General features: G+C 46.4%; 1 non-coding gene and 55 pseudogenes across 1 annotated transcript; all 56 read right to left on the bottom strand.

Moving 5' to 3' along the window:
* Positions 1–264: 264 nt before the first annotated feature.
* LOC140300954 (5S ribosomal RNA) lies at positions 265–383 on the bottom strand (annotated as a pseudogene).
* A 269-nt stretch (positions 384–652) lies between these two features.
* LOC140295508 (5S ribosomal RNA) lies at positions 653–771 on the bottom strand (annotated as a pseudogene).
* A 269-nt stretch (positions 772–1,040) lies between these two features.
* LOC140294929 (5S ribosomal RNA) lies at positions 1,041–1,159 on the bottom strand (annotated as a pseudogene).
* A 269-nt stretch (positions 1,160–1,428) lies between these two features.
* On the bottom strand, positions 1,429–1,547 carry LOC140318333 (5S ribosomal RNA; annotated as a pseudogene).
* Positions 1,548–1,816: 269 nt separating this feature from the next.
* Positions 1,817–1,935, bottom strand: LOC140288913 (5S ribosomal RNA; annotated as a pseudogene).
* Positions 1,936–2,875: 940 nt separating this feature from the next.
* Positions 2,876–2,994, bottom strand: LOC140294108 (5S ribosomal RNA; annotated as a pseudogene).
* A 272-nt stretch (positions 2,995–3,266) lies between these two features.
* LOC140315626 (5S ribosomal RNA) lies at positions 3,267–3,385 on the bottom strand (annotated as a pseudogene).
* A 269-nt stretch (positions 3,386–3,654) lies between these two features.
* LOC140300991 (5S ribosomal RNA) lies at positions 3,655–3,773 on the bottom strand (annotated as a pseudogene).
* Positions 3,774–4,042: 269 nt separating this feature from the next.
* LOC140301693 (5S ribosomal RNA) lies at positions 4,043–4,161 on the bottom strand (annotated as a pseudogene).
* Positions 4,162–4,430: 269 nt separating this feature from the next.
* On the bottom strand, positions 4,431–4,549 carry LOC140297130 (5S ribosomal RNA; annotated as a pseudogene).
* A 270-nt stretch (positions 4,550–4,819) lies between these two features.
* Positions 4,820–4,938, bottom strand: LOC140280427 (5S ribosomal RNA; annotated as a pseudogene).
* Positions 4,939–5,500: 562 nt separating this feature from the next.
* On the bottom strand, positions 5,501–5,619 carry LOC140294110 (5S ribosomal RNA; annotated as a pseudogene).
* A 272-nt stretch (positions 5,620–5,891) lies between these two features.
* Positions 5,892–6,010, bottom strand: LOC140300349 (5S ribosomal RNA; annotated as a pseudogene).
* A 269-nt stretch (positions 6,011–6,279) lies between these two features.
* Positions 6,280–6,398, bottom strand: LOC140300992 (5S ribosomal RNA; annotated as a pseudogene).
* A 269-nt stretch (positions 6,399–6,667) lies between these two features.
* Positions 6,668–6,786, bottom strand: LOC140301700 (5S ribosomal RNA; annotated as a pseudogene).
* Positions 6,787–7,055: 269 nt separating this feature from the next.
* On the bottom strand, positions 7,056–7,174 carry LOC140297131 (5S ribosomal RNA; annotated as a pseudogene).
* Positions 7,175–7,444: 270 nt separating this feature from the next.
* Positions 7,445–7,563, bottom strand: LOC140292684 (5S ribosomal RNA; annotated as a pseudogene).
* A 269-nt stretch (positions 7,564–7,832) lies between these two features.
* Positions 7,833–7,951, bottom strand: LOC140298158 (5S ribosomal RNA; annotated as a pseudogene).
* A 272-nt stretch (positions 7,952–8,223) lies between these two features.
* On the bottom strand, positions 8,224–8,342 carry LOC140291741 (5S ribosomal RNA; annotated as a pseudogene).
* A 562-nt stretch (positions 8,343–8,904) lies between these two features.
* Positions 8,905–9,023, bottom strand: LOC140294112 (5S ribosomal RNA; annotated as a pseudogene).
* Positions 9,024–9,295: 272 nt separating this feature from the next.
* On the bottom strand, positions 9,296–9,414 carry LOC140273275 (5S ribosomal RNA; annotated as a pseudogene).
* Positions 9,415–9,683: 269 nt separating this feature from the next.
* Positions 9,684–9,802, bottom strand: LOC140300993 (5S ribosomal RNA; annotated as a pseudogene).
* A 656-nt stretch (positions 9,803–10,458) lies between these two features.
* Positions 10,459–10,577, bottom strand: LOC140288570 (5S ribosomal RNA; annotated as a pseudogene).
* Positions 10,578–10,846: 269 nt separating this feature from the next.
* Positions 10,847–10,965, bottom strand: LOC140288980 (5S ribosomal RNA; annotated as a pseudogene).
* Positions 10,966–11,106: 141 nt separating this feature from the next.
* Positions 11,107–11,225, bottom strand: LOC140268885 (5S ribosomal RNA; annotated as a pseudogene).
* A 269-nt stretch (positions 11,226–11,494) lies between these two features.
* LOC140292851 (5S ribosomal RNA) lies at positions 11,495–11,613 on the bottom strand (annotated as a pseudogene).
* A 269-nt stretch (positions 11,614–11,882) lies between these two features.
* LOC140304999 (5S ribosomal RNA) lies at positions 11,883–12,001 on the bottom strand (annotated as a pseudogene).
* A 269-nt stretch (positions 12,002–12,270) lies between these two features.
* On the bottom strand, positions 12,271–12,389 carry LOC140289343 (5S ribosomal RNA; annotated as a pseudogene).
* A 269-nt stretch (positions 12,390–12,658) lies between these two features.
* Positions 12,659–12,777, bottom strand: LOC140302489 (5S ribosomal RNA; annotated as a pseudogene).
* Positions 12,778–13,426: 649 nt separating this feature from the next.
* Positions 13,427–13,545, bottom strand: LOC140288571 (5S ribosomal RNA; annotated as a pseudogene).
* A 269-nt stretch (positions 13,546–13,814) lies between these two features.
* On the bottom strand, positions 13,815–13,933 carry LOC140288981 (5S ribosomal RNA; annotated as a pseudogene).
* Positions 13,934–14,074: 141 nt separating this feature from the next.
* Positions 14,075–14,193, bottom strand: LOC140268892 (5S ribosomal RNA; annotated as a pseudogene).
* Positions 14,194–14,462: 269 nt separating this feature from the next.
* LOC140292852 (5S ribosomal RNA) lies at positions 14,463–14,581 on the bottom strand (annotated as a pseudogene).
* Positions 14,582–14,850: 269 nt separating this feature from the next.
* On the bottom strand, positions 14,851–14,969 carry LOC140305007 (5S ribosomal RNA; annotated as a pseudogene).
* Positions 14,970–15,238: 269 nt separating this feature from the next.
* LOC140289344 (5S ribosomal RNA) lies at positions 15,239–15,357 on the bottom strand (annotated as a pseudogene).
* A 269-nt stretch (positions 15,358–15,626) lies between these two features.
* LOC140300079 (5S ribosomal RNA) lies at positions 15,627–15,745 on the bottom strand (annotated as a pseudogene).
* A 657-nt stretch (positions 15,746–16,402) lies between these two features.
* On the bottom strand, positions 16,403–16,521 carry LOC140290796 (5S ribosomal RNA; annotated as a pseudogene).
* Positions 16,522–16,790: 269 nt separating this feature from the next.
* LOC140272328 (5S ribosomal RNA) lies at positions 16,791–16,909 on the bottom strand (annotated as a pseudogene).
* A 269-nt stretch (positions 16,910–17,178) lies between these two features.
* Positions 17,179–17,297, bottom strand: LOC140299243 (5S ribosomal RNA; annotated as a pseudogene).
* Positions 17,298–17,566: 269 nt separating this feature from the next.
* Positions 17,567–17,685, bottom strand: LOC140295156 (5S ribosomal RNA; annotated as a pseudogene).
* A 269-nt stretch (positions 17,686–17,954) lies between these two features.
* Positions 17,955–18,073, bottom strand: LOC140298169 (5S ribosomal RNA; annotated as a pseudogene).
* A 272-nt stretch (positions 18,074–18,345) lies between these two features.
* On the bottom strand, positions 18,346–18,464 carry LOC140310058 (5S ribosomal RNA; annotated as a pseudogene).
* A 269-nt stretch (positions 18,465–18,733) lies between these two features.
* LOC140312804 (5S ribosomal RNA) lies at positions 18,734–18,852 on the bottom strand (annotated as a pseudogene).
* A 269-nt stretch (positions 18,853–19,121) lies between these two features.
* Positions 19,122–19,240, bottom strand: LOC140297132 (5S ribosomal RNA; annotated as a pseudogene).
* A 269-nt stretch (positions 19,241–19,509) lies between these two features.
* Positions 19,510–19,628, bottom strand: LOC140309604 (5S ribosomal RNA; annotated as a pseudogene).
* Positions 19,629–19,900: 272 nt separating this feature from the next.
* LOC140311332 (5S ribosomal RNA) lies at positions 19,901–20,019 on the bottom strand (annotated as a pseudogene).
* A 269-nt stretch (positions 20,020–20,288) lies between these two features.
* LOC140296917 (5S ribosomal RNA) lies at positions 20,289–20,407 on the bottom strand. The gene has a single exon (XR_011913010.1). It is a non-coding gene; the product is annotated as a 5S ribosomal RNA (ribosomal RNA).
* Positions 20,408–20,676: 269 nt separating this feature from the next.
* On the bottom strand, positions 20,677–20,795 carry LOC140305539 (5S ribosomal RNA; annotated as a pseudogene).
* A 269-nt stretch (positions 20,796–21,064) lies between these two features.
* Positions 21,065–21,183, bottom strand: LOC140297181 (5S ribosomal RNA; annotated as a pseudogene).
* Positions 21,184–21,452: 269 nt separating this feature from the next.
* LOC140294053 (5S ribosomal RNA) lies at positions 21,453–21,571 on the bottom strand (annotated as a pseudogene).
* Positions 21,572–21,840: 269 nt separating this feature from the next.
* On the bottom strand, positions 21,841–21,959 carry LOC140290797 (5S ribosomal RNA; annotated as a pseudogene).
* A 269-nt stretch (positions 21,960–22,228) lies between these two features.
* Positions 22,229–22,347, bottom strand: LOC140316212 (5S ribosomal RNA; annotated as a pseudogene).
* Positions 22,348–23,004: 657 nt separating this feature from the next.
* Positions 23,005–23,123, bottom strand: LOC140316286 (5S ribosomal RNA; annotated as a pseudogene).
* A 269-nt stretch (positions 23,124–23,392) lies between these two features.
* Positions 23,393–23,511, bottom strand: LOC140290800 (5S ribosomal RNA; annotated as a pseudogene).
* A 269-nt stretch (positions 23,512–23,780) lies between these two features.
* Positions 23,781–23,899, bottom strand: LOC140316217 (5S ribosomal RNA; annotated as a pseudogene).
* A 657-nt stretch (positions 23,900–24,556) lies between these two features.
* On the bottom strand, positions 24,557–24,675 carry LOC140316292 (5S ribosomal RNA; annotated as a pseudogene).
* Positions 24,676–24,813: the final 138 nt, after the last annotated feature.

Here is a 24,813-nt window from a genome sequence, read left to right on the forward strand (position 1 = left end):
CTCTGACAAATGTGCATTATATAGGTACTGGAATCATACGGTTCCTCTATGCAACCAGATAATTGCTGAGAAAGGCTGATGTGTAGCGCGCAAATCATCTTCTCTGATGTGATCATTCTCTGCAACTGAAACTGAGACTCTCAGATCACTTTGTGTCTGCCAACAAAGCAGCAGCAGTAACTGAAGATGACCAACTTCCTCATGTGTCACAGGGTGATCAGACGTTGCAACAAAAGACATGCAGGTGGTAGAGAGAAGAGAAGAAGCTTACAGCACCTCGTATTCCCAAGCGGTCTCCCATCCAAGTACTAACCAGCCCCAACCCTGCTTTGCTTCCGAGATCAGACGAGGTCGGGCATATTCAGGGTGGTGTGGCCGTAAGCGACAATTTCTGTGACAAATGTGCATTATATAGGTAATGGAGTCATACGGTTCCTCTATGTAACCAGATAATTGCCGAGAAAGGCTGATGTGTAGTGGGCACATCTTGTTCCCTGACGTGATAATTCTCTCCAGCTGAAAATGAGACTCTCAGATCACTTTGTGTCTGCCAACAAAGCAGCAGAAGCTGAAGATGACCAACTTCCTCATGTGTCACAGGGTGATCAGACGTTGCAACAAAAGACATGCAGGTGGTAGAGAGAAGAGAAAAAGCTTACAGCACCTGGTATTCCAAAGCAGTCTCCCATCTAAGTACTAACCAGGCCCAACCGTGCTTGGCTTCCGTGATCGGACAAGGTCGGATATGTTGAGGGTGGTGTGGCCGTAAGCAACAAAGTCTGTGACAAATGTGCATTATATTGGTACTGGAATCATACAGTTCCTCTATGTAACCAGATAATTGCCGAGAAAGGCTGATGTGTAGTGGGCATATCTTCTTCCCTGATGTGATTATTCTCTCCAGCTGAAACTGAGACTCTCAGATCACTTCGTGTCTGCCAACAAAGCAGCAGCAGCTGAAGATGACCAACTTCTTCACGTGTCACAGGGTGATCAGACGTTGCAACAAAAGACATGCAGGTGGTAGAGAGAAGAGAAAAAGCTTACAGCACCTGGTATTCCCAAGCTGTCTCCCATCCAAGTACTAAGCAGGCTCAACCCTGCTTGGCTTCCGAGATCAGACAAGGTCGGGCATGTTCAGGGTAGTGTGGCCGTAAGAAACAATGTGTCTGACAAATGTGCATTATATAAGTACAGGAATCATACGGTTCCTCTATGTAACCAGATAATTGCTGAGAAAGGCTGATGTGTAGTGGGCACATCTTCTTCCCTGACGTGATTATTCTCTTCAGCTGAAACTGAGACTCTCAGATCACTTCGTGTCTTCCAACAAAGCAGCAGCAGCTGAAGATGGCCAACTTTCTCATGTGTCACAGGGTGATCAGACGTTGCAACAAAAGACATGCAGGTTGTAGAGAGAAGAGAAAATGCTTACAGCACCTGGTATTCCCAAGCAGTCTCCCATTAAAGTACTAACCAGGCCCAACCCTCCTTGGCTTCCGAGATCAGACGAGGTCGGGCTTATTCAGGGTGGTATGGCCGTAAGGAACAATTTCTGTGACAAATGTGCATTATATAGGTACTGGAATCATACAATTCCTCTATGTAACCAGATAATTGCAGAGAAAGGCTGACTTGTTATGGGCACATCTTCTTCCCTGATGTGATTATTCTCTGCAGCTGAAACTGAGACTCTCAGATCACTTCGTGTCTGCCAACAAAGCAGCAGCAGCTGAAGATGACCAACTTCCTCATGTGTCACAGGGGGATCAGACGTTGCAACAAAAGACATGCAGGTGGTCGAGAGAAGACAAAAAGCTTACAGCTCCTGGTATTCCCAAGCGGTCTCCCATTTAAGTACTAACCAGGCCCAACCCTCCTTGGCTTCCGAGATAAGACGAGGTCGGGCATGTTCAGGGTGGTGTGGCCGTAAGCAACAATGTCTGTGACAAATGTGCATTATATAGGTACTGGAATCATACGGTTCCTCTATGTAACCAGATAATTGCAGAGAAAAGCTGACTTGTAGTGGGCACATCTTCTTCCCTGACGTGATTATTCTCTGCAGCTGAAACTGAGACTCTCAGATCACTTCGTGTCTGCCAACAAAGCAGCAGCAGCTGAAGATGACCAACTTCCTCATGTGTCACAGGGTGATCAGACGTTGCAACAAAAGACATGCAGGTGGTAGAGAGAAGAGAAAAAGCTTAAAGCACCTGGTATTCCCAGGCAGTCTACCTTCCAAGTACTAACCAGGCCCAAACCTGCTTGGCTTCCGAGATCGTGCTTATTCAGGGTGGTGTGGCCGTAAGCAACAATGTCTGTGACAAATGTGCATTATATAGGTACTGGAATCATACGGTTCCTCTATGTAACCAGATAATTGCCGAGAAAGGCAGACTTGTAGTGGGCAAATCTTCTTCCCTCATGTGATCATTCTCTGCAACTGAAACTGAGACTCTCAGATCACTTCGTGTCTGCCAACAAAGCAGCAGTAGCTGAAGATGACCAAGAGGTCTTCCATCCAAGTACAAACCAGGCCGTACTGTGCTTGGCTTCCGAGATCAGACGAGGTCGGGCATGTTCAGGGTTGTGTGGCCGTAAGCAACAATGTCTCTGACAAATGTGCATTATATAGGTACTGGAATCATACGGTTCCTCTATGCAACCAGATAATTGCCGAGAAAGGCTGACTTGTAGTGGGCACATCTTCTTCCCTGATGTGATCATTCTCTGCAGCTGAAATTGAGACTCTCAGATCACTTCGTGTCTGCCAACAAAGAAGCAGCAGCTGAAGATGACCAACTTCCTCATGTGTCACAGGGTGATCAGGCGTTGCAACAAAAGACATGCAGGTGGTAGAGAGAAGAGAAAACGCTTACAGTACCTGGTATTCCCAAGAGGTCTTCCATCCAAGTACTAACCACGCCCAACCCTCCTTGGCTTCCAAGATCAGACGAGGTCGGGCATATTCAGGGTGGTGCGGCCGTAAGCAACAAAAGCTGTGACAAATGTGCATTATATAGGTACTGGAATCATACACTTCTTCTATGTAACCAGATATTTGCAGAGAAAGGCTGACTTGTAGTGGGCACATCTTCTTCCCTGATGTGATTATTCTCTGCAGCTGAAACTGAGACTCTCAGATCACTTCGTGTCTGCCAACAAAGCAGCAGCAGCTGCTGAAGATGACCAACTTCCTCATGTGTCACAGGATGATCAGACGTTGCAACAAAAGACATGCAGGTGGTAGAGAGAAGAGAAGAAGCTTACAGCACCTGGTATTCCCAAGCAGTCTCCAATCCAAGTACTAAGCAGGCTCAACCCTGCTTGGCTTCCGAGATCAGACGAGGTCGGGCATGTTCAGGGTGGTGTGGCCGTAAGCAACAATGTCTCTGACAAATGTGCATTATATAGGTAGTGGAATCATACGGTTCCTCTATGCAACCAGATAATTGCCGAGAAAGGCTGATGTGTAGCGGGCATATCATCTTCTCTGATGTGATCATTCTCTTCAGCTGAAACTGAGACTCTCAGATCACTTCGTGTCTGCCAACAAAGCAGCAGAAGCTGAAGATGACCAACTTCCTCATGTGTCACAGGGTGATCAGACGTTGCAACAAAAGACATGCAGGTGGTAGAGAGAAGAGAAAAAGCTTAAGGCACCTGGTATTCCCAAGCGGTCTACCATTCAAGTACTAACCAGGCCCAACCCTGCTTGGCTTCCGAGATCAGACGAGGTCGGGCTTATTCAGGGTGGTGTGGCCGTAAGCAATAATATCGGTGACAAATGTGCAATATATAGGTACTGGAATCATACACTTCCTCTATGTAACCAGATAATTGCCGAGAAAGGCTGATATGTAGTGGGCACATCTTCTTCCCTGACGTGATAATTCTCTCCAGCTGAAAATTAGACTCTCAGATCACTTTGTGTCTGCCAACAAAGCAGCAGCAGCTGAAGATGACCAACTTCCTCATGTGTCAAAGGGTGATCAGACGTTGCAACAAAAGACATGCAGGTGGTAGAGAGAAGAGAAAAAGCTTACAGCACCTGGTATTCCCAGACAGTCTCCCATCCAAGTACTAACCAGGCCCAAACCTGCTTGACTTCCAAGATCAGACGAGGTCGGGCTTATTCAGGGTGGTGTGGCCGTAAGCAACAATATCTGTGACAAATGTGCATTATATAGGTACTGGAATCATACACTTCCTCTATGTAACCAGATAATTGCCGAGAAAGGCTGACTTGTAGTGGGCACATCTTCTTCCCTGACGTGATTATTCTCTGCAGCTGAAATTGAGACTCTCAGATCACTTCGTGTCTGCCAACAAAGCAGCAGCAGCTGAAGATGACCAACTTCCTCATGTGTCACAGGGCGATCAGACCTTGCAACAAAATACATGCAGGTGGTAGAGAGAAGAGAAAAAGCTTAAAGCACCTGGCATTCCCAAGGGGTCTCCCATTCAAGTACTAACCAGGTCCAACCCTGCTTGGGTTCCAAGATCAGACAAGGTCAGACATATTCAGGGTGGTTTGGCCGTAAGTAACAATCTCCGTGACAAATGTGCATTATATAGGCAATGGAATCATACACTTCCTCTATGTAACCAGATAATTGCCGAGAAAGGCTGATATGTAGTGGGCACATCTTCTTCCCTGACGTGATAATTCTCTCCAGCTGAAAATTGAGACTCTCAGATCACTTTGTGTCTGCCAACAAAGCAGCAGCAGCTGAAGATGACCAACTTCCTCATGTGTCAAAGGGTGATCAGACGTTGCAACAAAAGACATGCAGGTGGTCGAGAGAAGACAAAAAGCTTACAGCTCCTGGTATTCCCAAGCGGTCTCCCATTTAAGTACTAACCAGGCCCAACCGTCCTTGGCTACCGAGATCAGACGAGGTCGGGCATGTTCAGGGTGGTGTGGCCGTAAGCAACAATGTCTGTGACAAATGTGCATTATATAGGTACTGGAATCATACGGTTCCTCTATGTAACCAGATAATTGCCGAGAAAGGCAGACTTGTAGTGGGCAAATCTTCTTCCCTCATGTGATCATTCTCTGCAACTGAAACTGAGACTCTCAGATCACTTCGTGTCTGCCAACAAAGCAGCAGTAGCTGAAGATGACCAAGAGGTCTTCCATCCAAGTACAAACCAGGCCGTACTGTGCTTGGCTTCCGAGATCAGACGAGGTCGGGCATGTTCAGGGTTGTGTGGCCGTAAGCAACAATGTCTCTGACAAATGTGCATTATATAGGTACTGGAATCATACGGTTCCTCTATGCAACCAGATAATTGCCGAGAAAGGCTGACTTGTAGTGGGCACATCTTCTTCCCTGATGTGATCATTCTCTGCAGCTGAAATTGAGACTCTCAGATCACTTCGTGTCTGCCAACAAAGAAGCAGCAGCTGAAGATGACCAACTTCCTCATGTGTCACAGGGTGATCAGGCGTTGCAACAAAAGACATGCAGGTGGTAGAGAGAAGAGAAAACGCTTACAGTACCTGGTATTCCCAAGAGGTCTTCCATCCAAGTACTAACCACGCCCAACCCTCCTTGGCTTCCAAGATCAGACGAGGTCGGGCATATTCAGGGTGGTGCGGCCGTAAGCAACAAAAGCTGTGACAAATGTGCATTATATAGGTACTGGAATCATACACTTCTTCTATGTAACCAGATAATTGCAGAGAAAGGCTGACTTGTAGTGGGCACATCTTCTTCCCTGATGTGATTATTCTCTGCAGCTGAAACTGAGACTCTCAGATCACTTCGTGTCTGCCAACAAAGAAGCAGCAGCTGCTGAAGATGACCAACTTCCTCATGTGTCACAGGATGATCAGACGTTGCAACAAAAGACATGCAGGTGGTAGAGAGAAGAGAAGAAGCTTACAGCACCTGGTATTCCCAAGCAGTCTCCCATCCAAGTACTAAGCAGGCTCAACCCTGCTTGGCTTCCGAGATCAGACGAGGTCGGGCATGTTCAGGGTGGTGTGGCCGTAAGCAACAATGTCTCTGACAAATGTGCATTATATAGGTAGTGGAATCATACGGTTCCTCTATGCAACCAGATAATTGCCGAGAAAGGCTGATGTGTAGCGGGCATATCATCTTCTCTGATGTGATCATTCTCTTCAGCTGAAACTGAGACTCTCAGATCACTTCGTGTCTGCCAACAAAGCAGCAGAAGCTGAAGATGACCAACTTCCTCATGTGTCACAGGGTGATCAGACGTTGCAACAAAAGACATGCAGGTGGTAGAGAGAAGAGAAAAAGCTTAAGGCACCTGGTATTCCCAAGCGGTCTACCATTCAAGTACTAACCAGGCCCAACCCTGCTTGGCTTCCGAGATCAGACGAGGTCGGGCTTATTCAGGGTGGTGTGGCCGTAAGCAACAATATCGGTGACAAATGTGCAATATATAGGTACTGGAATCATACACTTCCTCTATGTAACCAGATAATTGCCGAGAAAGGCTGATATGTAGTGGGCACATCTTCTTCCCTGACGTGATAATTCTCTCCAGCTGAAAATTAGACTCTCAGATCACTTTGTGTCTGCCAACAAAGCAGCAGAAGCTGAAGATGACCAACTTCCTCATGTGTCAAAGGGTGATCAGACGTTGCAACAAAAGACATGCAGGTGGTAGAGAGAAGAGAAAAAGCTTACAGCACCTGGTATTCCCAGACAGTCTCCCATCCAAGTACTAACCAGGCCCAAACCTGCTTGACTTCCAAGATCAGACGAGGTCGGGCTTATTCAGGGTGGTGTGGCCGTAAGCAACAATATCTGTGACAAATGTGCATTATATAGGTACTGGAATCATACACTTCCTCTATGTAACCAGATAATTGCCGAGAAAGGCTTACTTGTAGTGGGCACATCTTCTTCCCTGACGTGATTATTCTCTGCAGCTGAAATTGAGACTCTCAGATCACTTCGTGTCTGCCAACAAAGCAGCAGCAGCTGAAGATGACCAACTTCCTCATGTGTCACAGGGCGATCAGACCTTGCAACAAAATACATGCAGGTGGTAGAGAGAAGAGAAAAAGCTTAAAGCACCTGGCATTCCCAAGGGGTCTCCCATTCAAGTACTAACCAGGTCCAACCCTGCTTGGGTTCCAAGATCAGACAAGGTCAGACATATTCAGGGTGGTTTGGCCGTAAGTAAGAATCTCCGTGACAAATGTGCATTATATAGGCAATGGAATCATACACTTCCTCTATGTAACCAGATAATTGCCGAGAAAGGCTGATATGTAGTGGGCACATCTTCTTCCCTGACGTGATAATTCTCTCCAGCTGAAAATTGAGACTCTCAGATCACTTTGTGTCTGCCAACAAAGCAGCAGCAGCTGAAGATGACCAACTTCCTCATGTGTCAAAGGGTGATCAGACGTTGCAACAAAAGACATGCAGGTGGTAGAGAGAAGAGAAAAAGCTTACAGCACCTGGTATTCCCAAGAGGTCTTCCATCCAAGTACTAACCACGCCCAACCCTCCTTGGCTTCCAAGATCAGACGAGGTCGGGCATATTCAGGGTGGTGCGGCCGTAAGTAACAATCTCCGTGACAAATGTGCATTATATAGGCAATGGAATCATACACTTCCTCTATGTAACCAGATAATTGCCGAGAAAGGCTAATATGTAGTGGGCACATCTTCTTCCCTGACGTGATAATTCTCTCCAGCTGAAAATGAGACTCTCAGATCACTTTGTGTCTGCCAACAAAGCAGCAGCAGCTGAAGATGACCAACTTCCTCATGTGTCAAAGGGTGATCAGACGTTGCAACAAAAGACATGCAGGTGGTAGAGAGAAGAGAAAAAGCTTACAGCACCTGGTATTCCCAAGCAGTCTCCCATCCAAGTACTAACCAGGCCCAAACCTGCTTGACTTCCAAGATCAGACGAGGTCGGGCTTATTCAGGGTGGTGTGGCCGTAAGCAACAATATCTGTGACAAATGTGCATTATATAGGTACTGGAATCATACACTTCCTCTATGTAACCAGATAATTGCCGAGAAAGGCTGACTTGTAGTGGGCACATCTTCTTCCCTGATGTGATTATTCTCTGCAGCTGAAATTGAGACTCTCAGATCACTTCGTGTCTGCCAACAAAGAAGCAGCAGCAGCTGAAGATGACCAACTTCCTCATGTGTCACAGGGTGATCAGACGTTGCAACAAAAGACATGCAGGTGGTCGAGAGAAGACAAAAAGCTTACAGCTCCTGGTATTCCCAAGCGGTCTTCCATTTAAGTACTAACCAGGCCCAACCGTCCTTGGCTACCGAGATCAGACGAGGTCGGGGATGTTCAGGGTGGTGTGGCCGTAAGCAACAATGTCTGTGACAAATGTGCATTATATAGGTACTGGAATCATACGGTTCCTCTATGTAACCAGATAATTGCCGAGAAAGGCAGACTTGTAGTGGGCAAATCTTCTTCCCTCATGTGATCATTCTCTGCAACTGAAACTGAGACTCTCAGATCACTTCGTGTCTGCCAACAAAGCAGCAGTAGCTGAAGATGACCAAGAGGTCTTCCATCCAAGTACAAACCAGGCCCAACTGTGCTTGGCTTCCGAGATCAGACGAGGTCGGGCATGTTCAGGGTTGTGTGGCCGTAAGCAACAATGTCTCTGACAAATGTGCATTATATAGGTACTGGAATCATACGGTTCCTCTATGCAACCAGATAATTGCCGAGAAAGGCTGACTTGTAGTGGGCACATCTTCTTCCCTGATGTGATTATTTTCTGCAGCTGAAATTGAGACTCTCAGATCACTTCGTGTCTGCCAACAAAGAAGCAGCAGCTGAAGATGACCAACTTCCTCATGTGTCACAGGGTGATCAGGCGTTGCAACAAAAGACATGCAGGTGGTAGAGAGAAGAGAAAACGCTTACAGTACCTGGTATTCCCAAGAGGTCTTCCATCCAAGTACTAACCACGCCCAACCCTCCTTGGCTTCCAAGATCAGACGAGGTCGGGCATATTCAGGGTGGTGCGGCCGTAAGCAACAATAGCTGTGACAAATGTGCATTATATAGGTACTGGAATCATACACTTCTTCTATGTAACCAGATAATTGCAGAGAAAGGCTGACTTGTAGTGGGCACATCTTCTTCCCTGATGTGATTATTCTCTGCAGCTGAAACTGAGACTCTCAGATCACTTCGTGTCTGCCAACAAAGAAGCAGCAGCTGCTGAAGATGACCAACTTCCTCATGTGTCACAGGGTGATCAGACGTTGCAACAAAAGACATGCAGGTGGTAGAGAGAAGAGAAGAAGCTTACAGCACCTGGTATTCCCAAGCAGTCTCCCATCCAAGTACTAAGTAGGCTCAACCCTGCTTGGCTTCCGAGATCAGACGAGGTCGGGCATGTTCAGGGTGGTGTGGCCGTAAGCAACAATGTCTCTGACAAATGTGCATTATATAGGTAGTGGAATCAGACGGTTCCTCTATGCAACCAGATAATTGCCGAGAAAGGCTGATGTGTAGCGGGCATATCATCTTCTCTGATGTGATCATTCTCTTCAGCTGAAAATGAGACTCTCAGATCACTTCGTGTCTGCCAACAAAGCAGCAGAAGCTGAAGATGACCAACTTCCTCATGTGTCACAGGGTGATCAGACGTTGCAACAAAAGACATGCAGGTGGTAGAGAGAAGAGAAAAAGCTTAAGGCACCTGGTATTCCCAAGCGGTCTACCATTCAAGTACTAACCAGGCCCAACCCTGCTTGGCTTCCGAGATCAGACGAGGTCGGGCTTATTCAGGGTGGTGTGGCCGTAAGCAACAATATCGGTGACAAATGTGCAATATATAGGTACTGGAATCATACACTTCCTCTGTGTAACCAGATAATTGCCGAAAAAGGCTGACTTGTAGTGGGTTCATCTTCCTCCTTGATGTGATTATTCTCTTCAGCTGAAACTGAGACTCTCAGATCACCTCGTGTCTATCAACAAAGCAGCAGCAGCTGAAGATGACCAACTTCTTCACGTGTCACAGGATGATCAGACGTTGCAACAAAAGACATGCAGGTGGTAGAGAGAAGAGAAAAAGCTTACAGCACCTGGTATTCCCAAGCTGTCTCCCATCCAAGTACTAACCAGGTACAACCTTCTTGGTGTCCGAGATCAGACGAGGTTGGGCTTATTCAGGGTGGTGTGGCCGTAAGCAACAATGTCTCTGACAAATGTGCATTATATAGGTACTGGAATCATACGGTTCCTCTATGCAACCAGATAATTGCCGAGAAAGGCTGATGTGTAGCGGGCAAATCATCTTCTCTGATGTGATCATTCTCTGCAACTGAAACTGAGACTCTCAGATCACTTTGTGTCTGCCAACAAAGCAGCAGCAGCTGAAGATGACCAACTTCCTCATGTGTCACAGGGTGATCAGACGTTGCAACAAAAGACATGCAGGTTGTAGAGAGAAGAGAAAACGCTTACAGCACCTGGTATTCCCAAGCAGTCTCCCATTAAAGTACTAACCAGGCCCAACCCTCCTTGGCTTCCGAGATCAGACGAGGTCGGGCTTATTCAGGGTGGTGTGGCCGTAAGGAACAATTTCTGTGACAAATGTGCATTATATAGGTACTGGAATCATACAATTCCTCTATGTAACCAGATAATTGCAGAGAAAGGCTGACTTGTTATGGGCACATCTTCTTCCCTGATGTGATTATTCTCTGCAGCTGAAACTGAGACTCTCAGATCACTTCGTGTCTGCCAACAAAGCAGCAGCAGCTGAAGATGACCAACTTCCTCATGTGTCACAGGGTGATCAGACGTTGCAACAAAAGACATGCAGGTGGTCGAGAGAAGACAAAAAGCTTAAAGCTCCTGGTATTCCCAAGCGGTCTCCCATTTAAGTACTAACCAGGCCCAACCCTCCTTGGCTACCGAGATCAGACGAGGTCGGGCATGTTCAGGGTGGTGTGGCCGTAAGCAACTATGTCTGTGACAAATGTGCATTATATAGGTACTGGAATCATACGGTTCCTCTATGTAACCAGATAATTGCCGAGAAAGGCTGACTTGTAGTGGGCAAATCTTCTAAAAGACATGCAGGTGGTCGAGAGAAGAGAAAAAGCTTACAGCACCTGGTATTCCCAAGAGGTCTTCCATCCAAGTATTAACCACGCCCAACCCTCCTTGGCTTCCGAGATCAGACGAGGTCGGGTATGTTCAGGGTGGTGTGGCCGTAAGCAAGCATAACTGTGACAAATGTGCATTATATAGGTACTGGAATCATACAGTTCCTCTATGTAACCAGATAATTGCCAAGAAAAGCTGATAAGTAGTGGGCACATCTTCTTCCCTGACGTGATTATTCTCTCGAGCTGAAACTGAGACTCTCAGATCACTTTGTGTCTGCCAACAAAGCAGCAGAAGCTGAAGATGACCAACTTCCTCATGTGTCACAGGGTGATCAGACGTTGCAACAAAAGACATGCAGGTGGTACAGAGAAGAGAAAAAGCTTACAGCACCTCGTATTCCCAAGAGGTCTTCCATCCAAGTACAAACCAGGCCAAACTGTGCTTGGCTTCCGAGATCAGACGAGGTCAGGCATGTTCAGGGTTGTGTGGCCGTAAGCAACAATGTCTCTGACAAATGTGCATTATATAGGTACTGGAATCATACGGTTCCTCTATGCAACCAGATAATTGCCGAGAAAGGCTGATGTGTAGCGGGCATATCATCTTCTCTGATGTGATCATTCTCTGCAACTGAAACTGAGACTCTCAGATCACTTCGTGTCAGCCAACAAAGCAGCAGCAGCTGAAGATGACCAACTTCCTCATGTGTCACAGGGTGATCAGACGTTGCAACAAAAGACATGCAGGTGGTAGAGAGAAGAGAAAAAGCTTACAGCACCTGGTATTCCGAAGTGGTCTCCCATCCAAGTACTAACCAGGCCCAACCCTGCTTTTCTTCCAAGATCAGACGAGGTCAGGCATATTCAGGGTGGTGCGGCCGTAAGCAACAATAGCTGTGACAAATGTGCATTATATAGGTACTGGAATCATACACTTCTTCTATGTAACCAGATAATTGCAGAGAAAGGCTGACTTGTAGTGGGCACATCTTCTTCCCTGACGTGATTATTCTCTGCAACTGAAACTGAGACTCTCAGATCACTTTGTGTCTGCCAACAAAGCAGCAGCAGCTGAAGATGACCAACTTCCTCATGTGTCACAGGGTGATCAGACGTTGCAACAAAAGACATGCAGGTGGTAGAGAGAAGAGAAGAAGCTTACAGCACCTGGTATTCCCAAGCAGTCTCCCATCCAAGCACTAAGCAGGCTCAAACCTGCTTAGCTTCCGAGATCAGACGAGGTCGGGCATGTTCAGGGTGGTGTGGCCGTAAGCAACAATGTCTCTGACAAATGTGCATTATATAGGTACTGGAATCATACAATTCCTCTATGCAACCAGATAATTGCCGAGAAAGGCTGATGTGTAGCGGGCATATCATCTTCTCTGATGTGATCATTCTCTTCAGCTGAAACTGAGACTCTCAAATCACTTCGTGTCTGCCAACAAAGCAGCAGAAGCTGAAGATGACCAACTTCCTCATGTGTCACAGGGTGATCAGACGTTGCAACAAAAGACATGCAGGTGGTAGAGAGAAGAGAAAATGCTTAAGGCACCTGGTATTCCCAAGCGGTCTACCATTCAAGTACTAACCAGGCCCAACCCTGCTTGGCTTCCGAGATCAGACGAGGTCGGGCTTATTCAGGGTGGTGTGGCCGTAAGCAACAATATCGGTGACAAATGTGCAATATATAGGTACTGGAATCATACACTTCCTCTGTGTAACCAGATAATTGCCGAAAAAGGCTGACTTGTAGTGGGTTCATCTTCCTCCTTGATGTGATTATTCTCTTCAGCTGAAACTGAGACTCTCAGATCACCTCGTGTCTATCAACAAAGCAGCAGCAGCTGAAGATGACCAACTTCTTCACGTGTCACAGGATGATCAGACGTTGCAACAAAAGACATGCAGGTGGTAGAGAAAAAGCTTACAGCACCTGGTATTCCCAAGCTGTCTCCCATCCAAGTACTAACCAGGTACAACCTTCTTGGTGTCCGAGATCAGACGAGGTTGGGCTTATTCAGGGTGGTGTGGCCGTAAGCAACAATGTCTCTGACAAATGTGCATTATATAGGTACTGGAATCATACGGTTCCTCTATGCAACCAGATAATTGCCGAGAAAGGCTGATGTGTAGCGGGCAAATCATCTTCTCTGATGTGATCATTCTCTGCAACTGAAACTGAGACTCTCAGATCACTTTGTGTCTGCCAACAAAGCAGCAGCAGCTGAAGATGACCAACTTCCTCATGTGTCACAGGGTGATCAGACGTTGCAACAAAAGACATGCAGGTTGTAGAGAGAAGAGAAAACGCTTACAGCACCTGGTATTCCCAAGCAGTCTCCCATTAAAGTACTAACCAGGCCCAACCCTCCTTGGCTTCCGAGATCAGACGAGGTCGGGCTTATTCAGGGTGGTGTGGCCGTAAGGAACAATTTCTGTGACAAATGTGCATTATATAGGTACTGGAATCATACAATTCCTCTATGTAACCAGATAATTGCAGAGAAAGGCTGACTTGTTATGGGCAAATCTTCTTCCCTGATGTGATTATTCTCTGCAGCTGAAACTGAGACTCTCAGATCACTTCGTGTCTGCCAACAAAGCAGCAGCAGCTGAAGATGACCAACTTCCTCATGTGTCACAGGGTGATCAGACGTTGCAACAAAAGACATGCAGGTGGTCGAGAGAAGACAAAAAGCTTAAAGCTCCTGGTATTCCCAAGCGGTCTCCCATTTAAGTACTAACCAGGCCCAACCCTCCTTGGCTACCGAGATCAGACGAGGTCGGGCATGTTCAGGGTGGTGTGGCCGTAAGCAACTATGTCTGTGACAAATGTGCATTATATAGGTACTGGAATCATACGGTTCCTCTATGTAACCAGATAATTGCCGAGAAAGGCTGACTTGTAGTGGGCAAATCTTCTAAAAGACATGCAGGTGGTCGAGAGAAGAGAAAAAGCTTACAGCACCTGGTATTCCCAAGAGGTCTTCCATCCAAGTATTAACCACGCCCAACCCTCCTTGGCTTCCGAGATCAGACGAGGTCGGGTATGTTCAGGGTGGTGTGGCCGTAAGCAAGCATAACTGTGACAAATGTGCATTATATAGGTACTGGAATCATACAGTTCCTCTATGTAACCAGATAATTGCCAAGAAAAGCTGATAAGTAGTGGGCACATCTTCTTCCCTGACGTGATTATTCTCTCGAGCTGAAACTGAGACTCTCAGATCACTTTGTGTCTGCCAACAAAGCAGCAGAAGCTGAAGATGACCAACTTCCTCATGTGTCACAGGGTGATCAGACGTTGCAACAAAAGACATGCAGGTGGTACAGAGAAGAGAAAAAGCTTACAGCACCTCGTATTCCCAAGAGGTCTTCCATCCAAGTACAAACCAGGCCAAACTGTGCTTGGCTTCCGAGATCAGACGAGGTCAGGCATGTTCAGGGTTGTGTGGCCGTAAGCAACAATGTCTCTGACAAATGTGCATTATATAGGTACTGGAATCATACGGTTCCTCTATGCAACCAGATAATTGCCGAGAAAGGCTGATGTGTAGCGGGCATATCATCTTCTCTGATGTGATCATTCTCTGCAACTGAAACTGAGACTCTCAGATCACTTCGTGTCAGCCAACAAAGCAGCAGCAGCTGAAGATGACCAACTTCCTCATGTGTCACAGGGTGATCAGACGTTGCAACAAAAGACATGCAGGTGGTAGAGAGAAGAGAAAAAGCTTACAGCACCTGGTATTCCGAAGTGGTCTCCCATCCAAGTACTAACCAGGCCCAACCCTGCTTTTCTTCCAAGATCAGACGAGGTCAGGCATATTCAGGGTGGTGCGGCCGTAAGCAACAATAGCTGTGACAAATGTGCATTATATAGGTACTGGAATCATACACTTCTTCTATGTAACCAGATAATTGCAGAGAAAGGCTGACTTGTAGTGGGCACATCTTCTTCCCTGACGTGATTATTCTCTGCAACTGAAACTGAGACTCTCAGATCACTTTGTGTCTGCCAACAAAGCAGCAGCAGCTGAAGATGACCAACTTCCTCATGTGTCACAGGGTGATCAGACGTTGCAACAAAAGACATGCAGGTGGTAGAGAGAAGAGAAGAAGCTTACAGCACCTGGTATTCCCAAGCAGTCTCCCATCCAAGCACTAAGCAGGCTCAAACCTGCTTAGCTTCCGAGATCAGACGAGGTCGGGCATGTTCAGGGTGGTGTGGCCGTAAGCAACAATGTCTCTGACAAATGTGCATTATATAGGTACTGGAATCATACAATTCCTCTATGCAACCAGATAATTGCCGAGAAAGGCTGATGTGTAGCGGGCATATCATCTTCTCTGATGTGATCATTCTCTTCAGCTGAAACTGAGACTCTCAGATCACTTCGTGTCTGCCAACAAAGCAGCAGAAGCTGAAGATGACCAACTTCCTCATGTGTCACAGGGTGATCAGACGTTGCAACAAAAGACATGCAGGTGGTCGAGAGAAGAGAAAAAGCTTATAGCACCTGGTATTCCCAAGCGGTCTACCATTCAAGTACTAACCAGGCCCAACCCTGCTTGGCTTCCGAGATCAGACGAGGTCGGGCTTATTCAGGGTGGTGTGGCCGTAAGCAACAATATCGGTGACAAATGTGCATTATATAGGTACTGGAATCATAAACTTCCTCTGTGTAACCAGATAATTGCCGAAAAAGGCTGACTTGTAGTGGGTTCATCTTCCTCCTTGATGTGATTATTCTCTTCAGCTGAAACTGAGACTCTCAGATCACCTCGTGTCTATCAACAAAGCAGCAGCAGCTGAAGATGACCAACTTCCTCATGTGTCACAGGGTGATCAGACGTTGCAACAAAAGACATGCAGGTTGTAGAGAGAAGAGAAAAAGCTTACAGCACCTGGTATTCACAAGCTGTCTCCCATCCAAGTACTAACCAGGTACAACCCTGCTTGGGTTCTGAGATCAGTCAAGGTCTGGCATATTCAGGGTGGTGTGGCCGTAAGTAACAATGTCTCTGACAAATGTGCATTATATAGGTACTGGAATCATATGGTTCCTCTATGCAACCAGATAATTGCCGAGAAAGGCTGATGTGTAGCGGGTAAATCATCTTCTCTGATGTGATCATTCTCTGCAACTGAAACTGAGACTCTCAGATCACTTCATGTCTGCCAACAAAGCAGCAGCAGCTGAAGATGACCAACTTCCTCATGTGTCACAGGGTGGTCAGACGTTGAAACAAAAGACATTCAGGTGGTCCAGAGAAGAGAAAAAGCTTACAGCACCTGGTATTCCCAAGCGGTCTCTCATCAAAGTACTAACCAGGCCCAACCCTCCTTGGCTTCTGAGATCACACGAGATTGGGCATATTCAGGGTGGTTTGGCCGTAAGCAACAATCTCTGTGACAAATGTGCATTATATAGGCAATGGAATCATATGGTTCCTCTATGTAACAAGATAATTGCCGAAAAAGTCTGATATATAGTGGGCACATCTTGTTCCCTGACGTGATAATTTTCTCCAGCTGAAACTGAGACTCTCAGATCACTTCGTGTCTGCCAACAAAGCAGCAGAAAATGAAGATGACCAACTTCCTCATGTGTCACAGGGTGATCAGACGTTGCAACAAAAGACATGCAGGTGGTTGAGAGAAGAGAAAAAGCTTACAGCACCTGATAATCCCAAGCAGTCTCCCATCCAAGTACTAACCAGGCACAACCCTGCTTGGCTTCCGAGATCAGACGAGGTCGGGCATATTCAGGGTGGTGTGGCCGTAAGCAACAATGTCTGTGACAAATGTAAATTGTATAGGTACTGGAATCATACGTTTCCTCTATATAACCAGATAATTGCAGAGAAAGGCTGATAAATAGTGGGCACATCTTCTTCCCTGACGTGATTATTCTCTCCAGCTGAAAATGAGACTCTCAGATCACTTCGTGTCTGCCAACAAAGCAGCAGCAGCTGAAGATGACCAACTTCCTCATGTGTCAGAGGGCGATCAGACCTTGCAACAAAATACATGCAGGTGGTAGAGAGAAGAGAAAAAGCTTACAGCACCTGGCATTCCCAAGGGGTCTCCCATTCAAGTACTAACCAGGCCCAACCCTGCTTGGGTTCCGAGATCAGTTGAGGTCGGGCATATTCAGGGTGGTGTGGCCGTAAGTAACAATGTCTGTGAAAAATGTGCATTATATAGGAACTGGAATAATACAGTTCCTCTATGTAACCAGATAATTGCAGAGAAAGGCTAACTTGTTGTGGGCACATCTTCTTCCTTGATGTTATTATTCTCTGCAGCTGAAACTGAGACTCTCAGATCACTTCGTGTCTGCTAACAAAGCAGCAGCAGCTGAAGATGACCAACTTCCTCATGTGTCACAGGGCGATCAGACATTGCAACAAAAGACATGTAGGTGGTAGAGAGAAGAGAAAAAGCTTACAGCACCTGGTATTCCCAAGCGGTGTCCCATCAAAGTACTAACCAGGCCCAGCCCCCCTTGGCTTCCGAGATCAGACAAGGTCAGACATATTCAGGGTGGTTTGGCCATAAGTAACAATCTCCGTGACAAATGTGCATTATATAGGCAATGGAATCATACACTTCCTCTATGTAACCAGATAATTGCCGAGAAAGGCTGATATGTAGTGGGCACATCTTCTTCCCTGACGTGATAATTCTCTCCAGCTGAAAATGAGACTCTCAGATCACTTTGTGTCTGCCAACAAAGCAGCAGCAGCTGAAGATGACCAACTTCCTCATGTGTCACAGGGTGATCAGACGTTGCAACAAAAGACATGCAGGTGGTAGAGAGAAGAGAAAAAGCTTACAGCACCTGGTATTCCCAAGCAGTCTCCCATCCAAGTACTAACCAGGCCCAAACCTGCTTGACTTCCAAGATCAGACGAGGTCGGGCTTATTCAGGGTGGTGTGGCCGTAAGCAACAATATCTGTGACAAATGTGCATTATATAGGTACTGGAATCATACACTTCCTCTATGTAACCAGATAATTGCCGAGAAAGGCTGACTTGTAGTGGGCACATCTTCTTCCCTGATGTGATTATTCTCTGCAGCTGAAATTGAGACTATCAGATCACTTCGTGTCTGCCAACAAAGAAGCAGCAGCAGCTGAAGATGACCAACTTCCTCATGTGTCACAGGAGGATCAGACGTTGCCACAAAAGACATTCAGGTGGTCCAGAGAAGAGATAAAGCTTACAGCACCTGGTATTCCCAAGCAGTCTCCCATTTAAGTACTAACCAAGCCCAACCCTCCTTGGCTTCCGAGATCAGACGAGGTCGGGCATGTTCAGGGTGGTGTGGCCGTAAGCAACATGGTCTGTGACAAATGTGCATTATATAGGTACTGGAATCATACGGTTCCTCTATGTAACCAGATAATTGCCGAGAAAGGCTGACTTGTAGTGGGCACATCTTCTTCCCTGATGTGATTATTCTCTGCAGCTGAAACTGAGACTCTCAGATCACTTTGTGTCTGCCAACAAAGCAGCAGCAGCTGAATATGACCAACTTCCTCATGTGTCACAGGGTGATCAGACGTTGCAACAAAAGACATGCAGGTGGTAGAGAGAAGAGAAAAAGCTTACAGCACCTGGTATTCCCAAGCCGTCTCCCATTTAAGTACTAACCAGGCCCAACCCTCCTTGGCTTCCGAGATCAGACGAGGTCGGGCATGTTCAGGGTGGTGTGGCCGTAAGCAACCATAACTGTGACAAATGTGCATTATATAGGTACTGGAATCATACACTTCCTCTATGTAACCAGATAATTGCCGAGAAAGGCTGACTTGTAGTGGGCACATCTTCTTCCCTGACGTGATTATTCTCTGCAGCTGAAATTGAGACTCTCAGATCACTTCGTGTCTGCCAACAAAGCAGCAGCAGCTGAAGATGACCAACTTCCTCATGTGTCACAGGGCGATCAGACCTTGCAACAAAATACATGCAGGTGGTAGAGAGAAGAGAAAAAGCTTAAAGCACCTGGCATTCCCAAGGGGTCTCCCATTCAAGTACTAACCAGGTCCAACCCTGCTTGGGTTCCAAGATCAGACAAGGTCAGACATATTCAGGGTGGTTTGGCCGTAAGTAACAATCTCCGTGACAAATGTGCATTATATAGGCAATGGAATCATACACTTCCTCTATGTAACCAGATAATTGCCGAGAAAGGCTGATATGTAGTGGGCACATCTTCTTCCCTGACGTGATAATTCTCTCCAGCTGAAAATTAGACTCTCAGATCACTTTGTGTCTGCCAACAAAGCAGCAGCAGCTGAAGATGACCAACTTCCTCATGTGTCAAAGGGTGATCAGACGTTGCAACAAAAGACATGCAGGTGGTAGAGAGAAGAGAAAAAGCTTACAGCACCTGGTATTCCCAAGCAGTCTCCCACCCAAGTACTAACCAGGCCCAAACCTGCTTGACTTCCAAGATCAGATGAGGTCGAGCTTATTCAGGGTGGTGTGGCCGTAAGCAACAATATCTGTGACAAATGTGCATTATATAGGTACTGGAATCATACACTTCCTCTATGTAACCAGATAATTGCCGAGAAAGGCTGACTTGTAGTGGGCACATCTTCTTCCCTGATGTGATTATTCTCTGCAGCTGAAATTGAGACTCTCAGATCACTTCGTGTCTGCCAACAAAGAAGCAGCAGCAGCTGAAGATGACCAACTTCCTCATGTGTCACAGGGTGATCAGACGTTGCAACAAAAGACATGCAGGTGGTCGAGAGAAGACAAAAAGCTTACAGCTCCTGGTATTCCCAAGCAGTCTCCCATTTAAGTACTAACCAGGCCCAACCCTCCTTAGCTACCGAGATCAGACGAGGTCGGGCATGTTCAGGGTGGTGTGGCCGTAAGCAACAATGTCTCTGACAAATGTGCATTATATAGGTACTGGAATCATACGGTTCCTCTATGCAACCAGTTAATTTCCGAGAAAGGCTGATGTGTACTGGGCACATCTTCTTCCCTGACGTGATTATTCTCTGCAGCTGAAACTGAGACTCTCAGATCACTTTGTGTCTGCCAACAAAGCAGCAGCAGCTGAAGATGACCAACTTCCTCATGTGTCACAGGGTGATCAGACGTTGCAACAAAAGACAAGCAGGTGGTAGAGAGAAGAGAAAAAATTTACAGCACCTGGTATTCCCAAGTGGTCTCCCATCCAAGTACTAACCAGGCCCAACCCTGCTTGGCTTCCGAGATCAGACGTGGTCAGGCATTTTCAGGGTGGTGTGGCCGTAATTAACCACAACTGTGACAAATGTGCATTATATAGGTACTGGAATCATACGGTTCCTCTATGTAACCAGATAATTGCCGAGAAAGGCAGACTTGTAGTGGGCAAATCTTCTTCCCTCATGTGATCATTCTCTGCAGCTGAAACTGAGACTCTCAGATCACTTCGTGTCTGCCAACAAAGCAGCAGCAGCTGAAAATGACCAACTTCCTCATGTGTCACAGGGTGATCAGACGTTGCAACAAAAGACATGCAGGTGGTCGAGAGAAGAGAAAAAGCTTACAGCACCTGGTATTCCCAAGAGGTCTTCCATCCAAGTACTAACCACGCCCAACCCTCCTTGGCTTCCGAGATCAGACGAGGTCGGGCATGTTCAGGGTGGTGTGGCCGTAAGCAACAATGTCTCTGACAAATGTGCATTATATAGGTACTGGAATCATACGGTTCCTCTATGCAACCAGATCATTTCCGAGAAAGGCTGACTTGTAGTGGGCACATCTTCTTCCCTGACGTGATTATTCTCTGCAGCTGAAACTGAGACTCTCAGATCACTTTGTGTCTGCCAACAAAGCAGCAGTAGCTGAAGATGACCAACTTCCTCATGTGTCACAGGGTGATCAGACGTTGCAACAAAAGACATGCAGGTGGTAGAGAGAAGAGAAGAAGCTTACAGCACCTTGTATTCCCAGAGAGTCTACCATCCAAGTACTAACCAGGCCAAAACCTGCTTGGCTTCCGAGATCAGACGTGGTCAGGCATTTTCAGGGTGGTGTGGCCGTAATTAACCACAACTGTGACAAATGTGCATTATAAAGGTACTGGAATCATACAGTTCCTCTATGTAACCAGATAATTGCCGAGAAAAGCTGATAAGTAGTGGGCACATCTTCTTCCCTGACGTGATTATTCTCTCGAGCTGAAACTGAGACTCTCAGATCACTTCGTGTCTGCCAACAAAGCAGCAGAAGCTGAAGATGACCAACTTCCTCATGTGTCACAGGGTGATCAGACGTTGCAACAAAAGACATGCAGGTGGTAGAGAGAAGAGAAAAAGCTTACAGCACCTCGTATTCCCAAGAGGTCTTCCATCCAAGTACAAACCAGGCCCAACTGTGCTTGGCTTCCGAGATCAGACGAGGTCGGGCATGTTCAGGGTTGTGTGGCCGTAAGCAACAATGTCTCTGACAAATGTGCATTATATAGGTACTGGAATCATACGGTTCCTCTATGCACCCAGATAATTGCTGAGAAAGGCTGATGTGTAGTGGGCAAATCTTCTTCCTTGACGTGATTATTCTCTTCAGCTGAAACTGAGACTCTCAGATCACTTCGTGTCTGCCAACAAAGCAGCAGCAGCTGAAGATGACCAACTTCCTCATGTGTCAGAGGGCGATCAGACCTTGCAACAAAATACATGCAGGTGGTAGAGAGAAGAGAAAAAGCTTACAGCACCTGGTATTCCCAAGCGGTCTCTCATCAAAGTACTAACCAGGCCCAACCCTCCTTGGCTTCTGAGATCACACGAGATTGGGCATATTCAGGGTGGTTTGGCCGTAAGCAACAATCTCTGTGACAAATGTGCATTATATAGGCAATGGAATCATATGGTTCCTCTATGTAACAAGATAATTGCCGAAAAAGTCTGATATATAGTGGGCACATCTTGTTCCCTGACGTGATAATTTTCTCCAGCTGAAAATGAGACTCTCAGATCACTTCGTGTCTGCCAACAAAGCAGCAGAAAATGAAGATGACCAACTTCCTCATGTGTCACAGGGTGATCAGACGTTGCAACAAAAGACATGCAGGTGGTTGAGAGAAGAGAAAAAGCTTACAGCACCTGATAATCCCAAGCGGTCTCCCATCCAAGTACTAACCAGGCACAACCCTGCTTGGCTTCCGAGATCAGACGAGGTCGGGCATATTCAGGGTGGTGTGGCCGCAAGCAACAATGTCTGTGACAAATGTAAATTGTATAGGTACTGGAATCATACGTTTCCTCTATATAACCAGATAATTGCAGAGAAAGGCTGATAAATAGTGGGCACATCTTCTTCCCTGACGTGATTATTCTCTCCAGCTGAAAATGAGACTCTCAGATCACTTCGTGTCTGCCAACAAAGCAGCAGCAGCTGAAGATGACCAACTTCCTCATGTGTCAGAGGGCGATCAGACCTTGCAACAAAATACATGCAGGTGGTAGAGAGAAGAGAAAAAGCTTACAGCACCTGGTATTCCCAAGCAGTCTCCCATTGAAGTACAAACCAGTCCCAACCCTGCTTGGCTTCCAGGTTAAGACAAGGTGGGGCTTATTCAGGGTGGTGTGGCGGTAAGCAACAATATTTGTTACAAATGTGAATTATATAGGTACTGGAATCATACACTTCCTCTATGAAACCAGATAATTGCCGAGAAAGGCTGATGTGTAGTGGGCATATCATCTTCTCTGATGTGATCATTCTCTTCAGCTGAAACTGAGACTCTCAGATCACTTCGTGTCTGCCAACAAAGCAGCAGCAGCTGAAGATGACCAACTTCCTCATGTGTCACAGGGTGATCAGACGTTGCAACAAAACACATGCAGGTGGTAGAGAGAAGAGAAAAAGCTTACAGCACCTGGTATTCCCAAGCGGTCTCCCACCCAAGTACTAAACAGGCCCAACACTGCTTGGCTTCCGAGATCAGACGAGGTCAGGCAAATTCAGGGTGGTGTGGCCGTAAGTAACAATGTCTGTGACAAATGTGCATTATATAAGTACAGGAATCATACGGTTCCTCTATGTAACCAGATAATTGATGAGAACGGCTGATGTGTAGTGGGCACATCTTCTTCCCTGACGTGATTATTCTCTTCAGCTGAAACTGAGACTCTCAGATCACTTCGTGTCTTCCAACAAAGCAGCAGCAGCTGAAGATGACCAACTTCCTCATGTGTCAGAGGGCGATCAGACCTTGCAACAAAATACATGCAGGTGGTAGAGAGAAGAGAAAAAGCTTACAGCACCTGGTATTCCCAAGCGGTCTCTCATCAAAGTACTAACCAGGCCCAACCCTCCTTGGCTTCTGAGATCACACGAGATTGGGCATATTCAGGGTGGTTTGGCCGTAAGCAACAATCTCTGTGACAAATGTGCATTATATAGGCAATGGAATCATATGGTTCCTCTATGTAACAAGATAATTGCCGAAAAAGTCTGATATATAGTGGGCACATCTTGTTCCCTGACGTGATAATTTTCTCCAGCTGAAAATGAGACTCTCAGATCACTTCGTGTCTGCCAACAAAGCAGCAGAAAATGAAGATGACCAACTTCCTCATGTGTCACAGGGTGATCAGACGTTGCAACAAAAGACATGCAGGTGGTTGAGAGAAGAGAAAAAGCTTACAGCACCTGATAATCCCAAGCGGTCTCCCATCCAAGTACTAACCAGGCACAACCCTGCTTGGCTTCCGAGATCAGACGAGGTCGGGCATATTCAGGGTGGTGTGGCCGCAAGCAACAATGTCTGTGACAAATGTAAATTGTATAGGTACTGGAATCATACGTTTCCTCTATATAACCAGATAATTGCAGAGAAAGGCTGATAAATAGTGGGCACATCTTCTTCCCTGACGTGATTATTCTCTCCAGCTGAAAATGAGACTCTCAGATCACTTCGTGTCTGCCAACAAAGCAGCAGCAGCTGAAGATGACCAACTTCCTCATGTGTCAGAGGGCGATCAGACCTTGCAACAAAATACATGCAGGTGGTAGAGAGAAGAGAAAAAGCTTACAGCACCTGGTATTCCCAAGCAGTCTCCCATTGAAGTACAAACCAGTCCCAACCCTGCTTGGCTTCCAGGTTAAGACAAGGTGGGGCTTATTCAGGGTGGTGTGGCGGTAAGCAACAATATTTGTTACAAATGTGAATTATATAGGTACTGGAATCATACACTTCCTCTATGAAACCAGATAATTGCCGAGAAAGGCTGATGTGTAGTGGGCATATCATCTTCTCTGATGTGATCATTCTCTTCAGCTGAAACTGAGACTCTCAGATCACTTCGTGTCTGCCAACAAAGCAGCAGCAGCTGAAGATGACCAACTTCCTCATGTGTCACAGGGTGATCAGACGTTGCAACAAAACACATGCAGGTGGTAGAGAGAAGAGAAAAAGCTTACAGCACCTGGTATTCCCAAGCGGTCTCCCACCCAAGTACTAAACAGGCCCAACACTGCTTGGCTTCCGAGATCAGACGAGGTCAGGCAAATTCAGGGTGGTGTGGCCGTAAGTAACAATGTCTGTGACAAATGTGCATTATATAAGTACAGGAATCATACGGTTCCTCTATGTAACCAGATAATTGATGAGAACGGCTGATGTGTAGTGGGCACATCTTCTTCCCTGACGTGATTATTCTCTTCAGCTGAA

This window comes from Leuresthes tenuis, unplaced genomic scaffold, assembly GCF_036924035.1.
Source record: "Leuresthes tenuis unplaced genomic scaffold, fLeuTen1.0.hap1 SCAF_1, whole genome shotgun sequence".
In the NCBI taxonomy this organism is placed as follows: domain Eukaryota; kingdom Metazoa; phylum Chordata; class Actinopteri; order Atheriniformes; family Atherinopsidae; genus Leuresthes; species Leuresthes tenuis.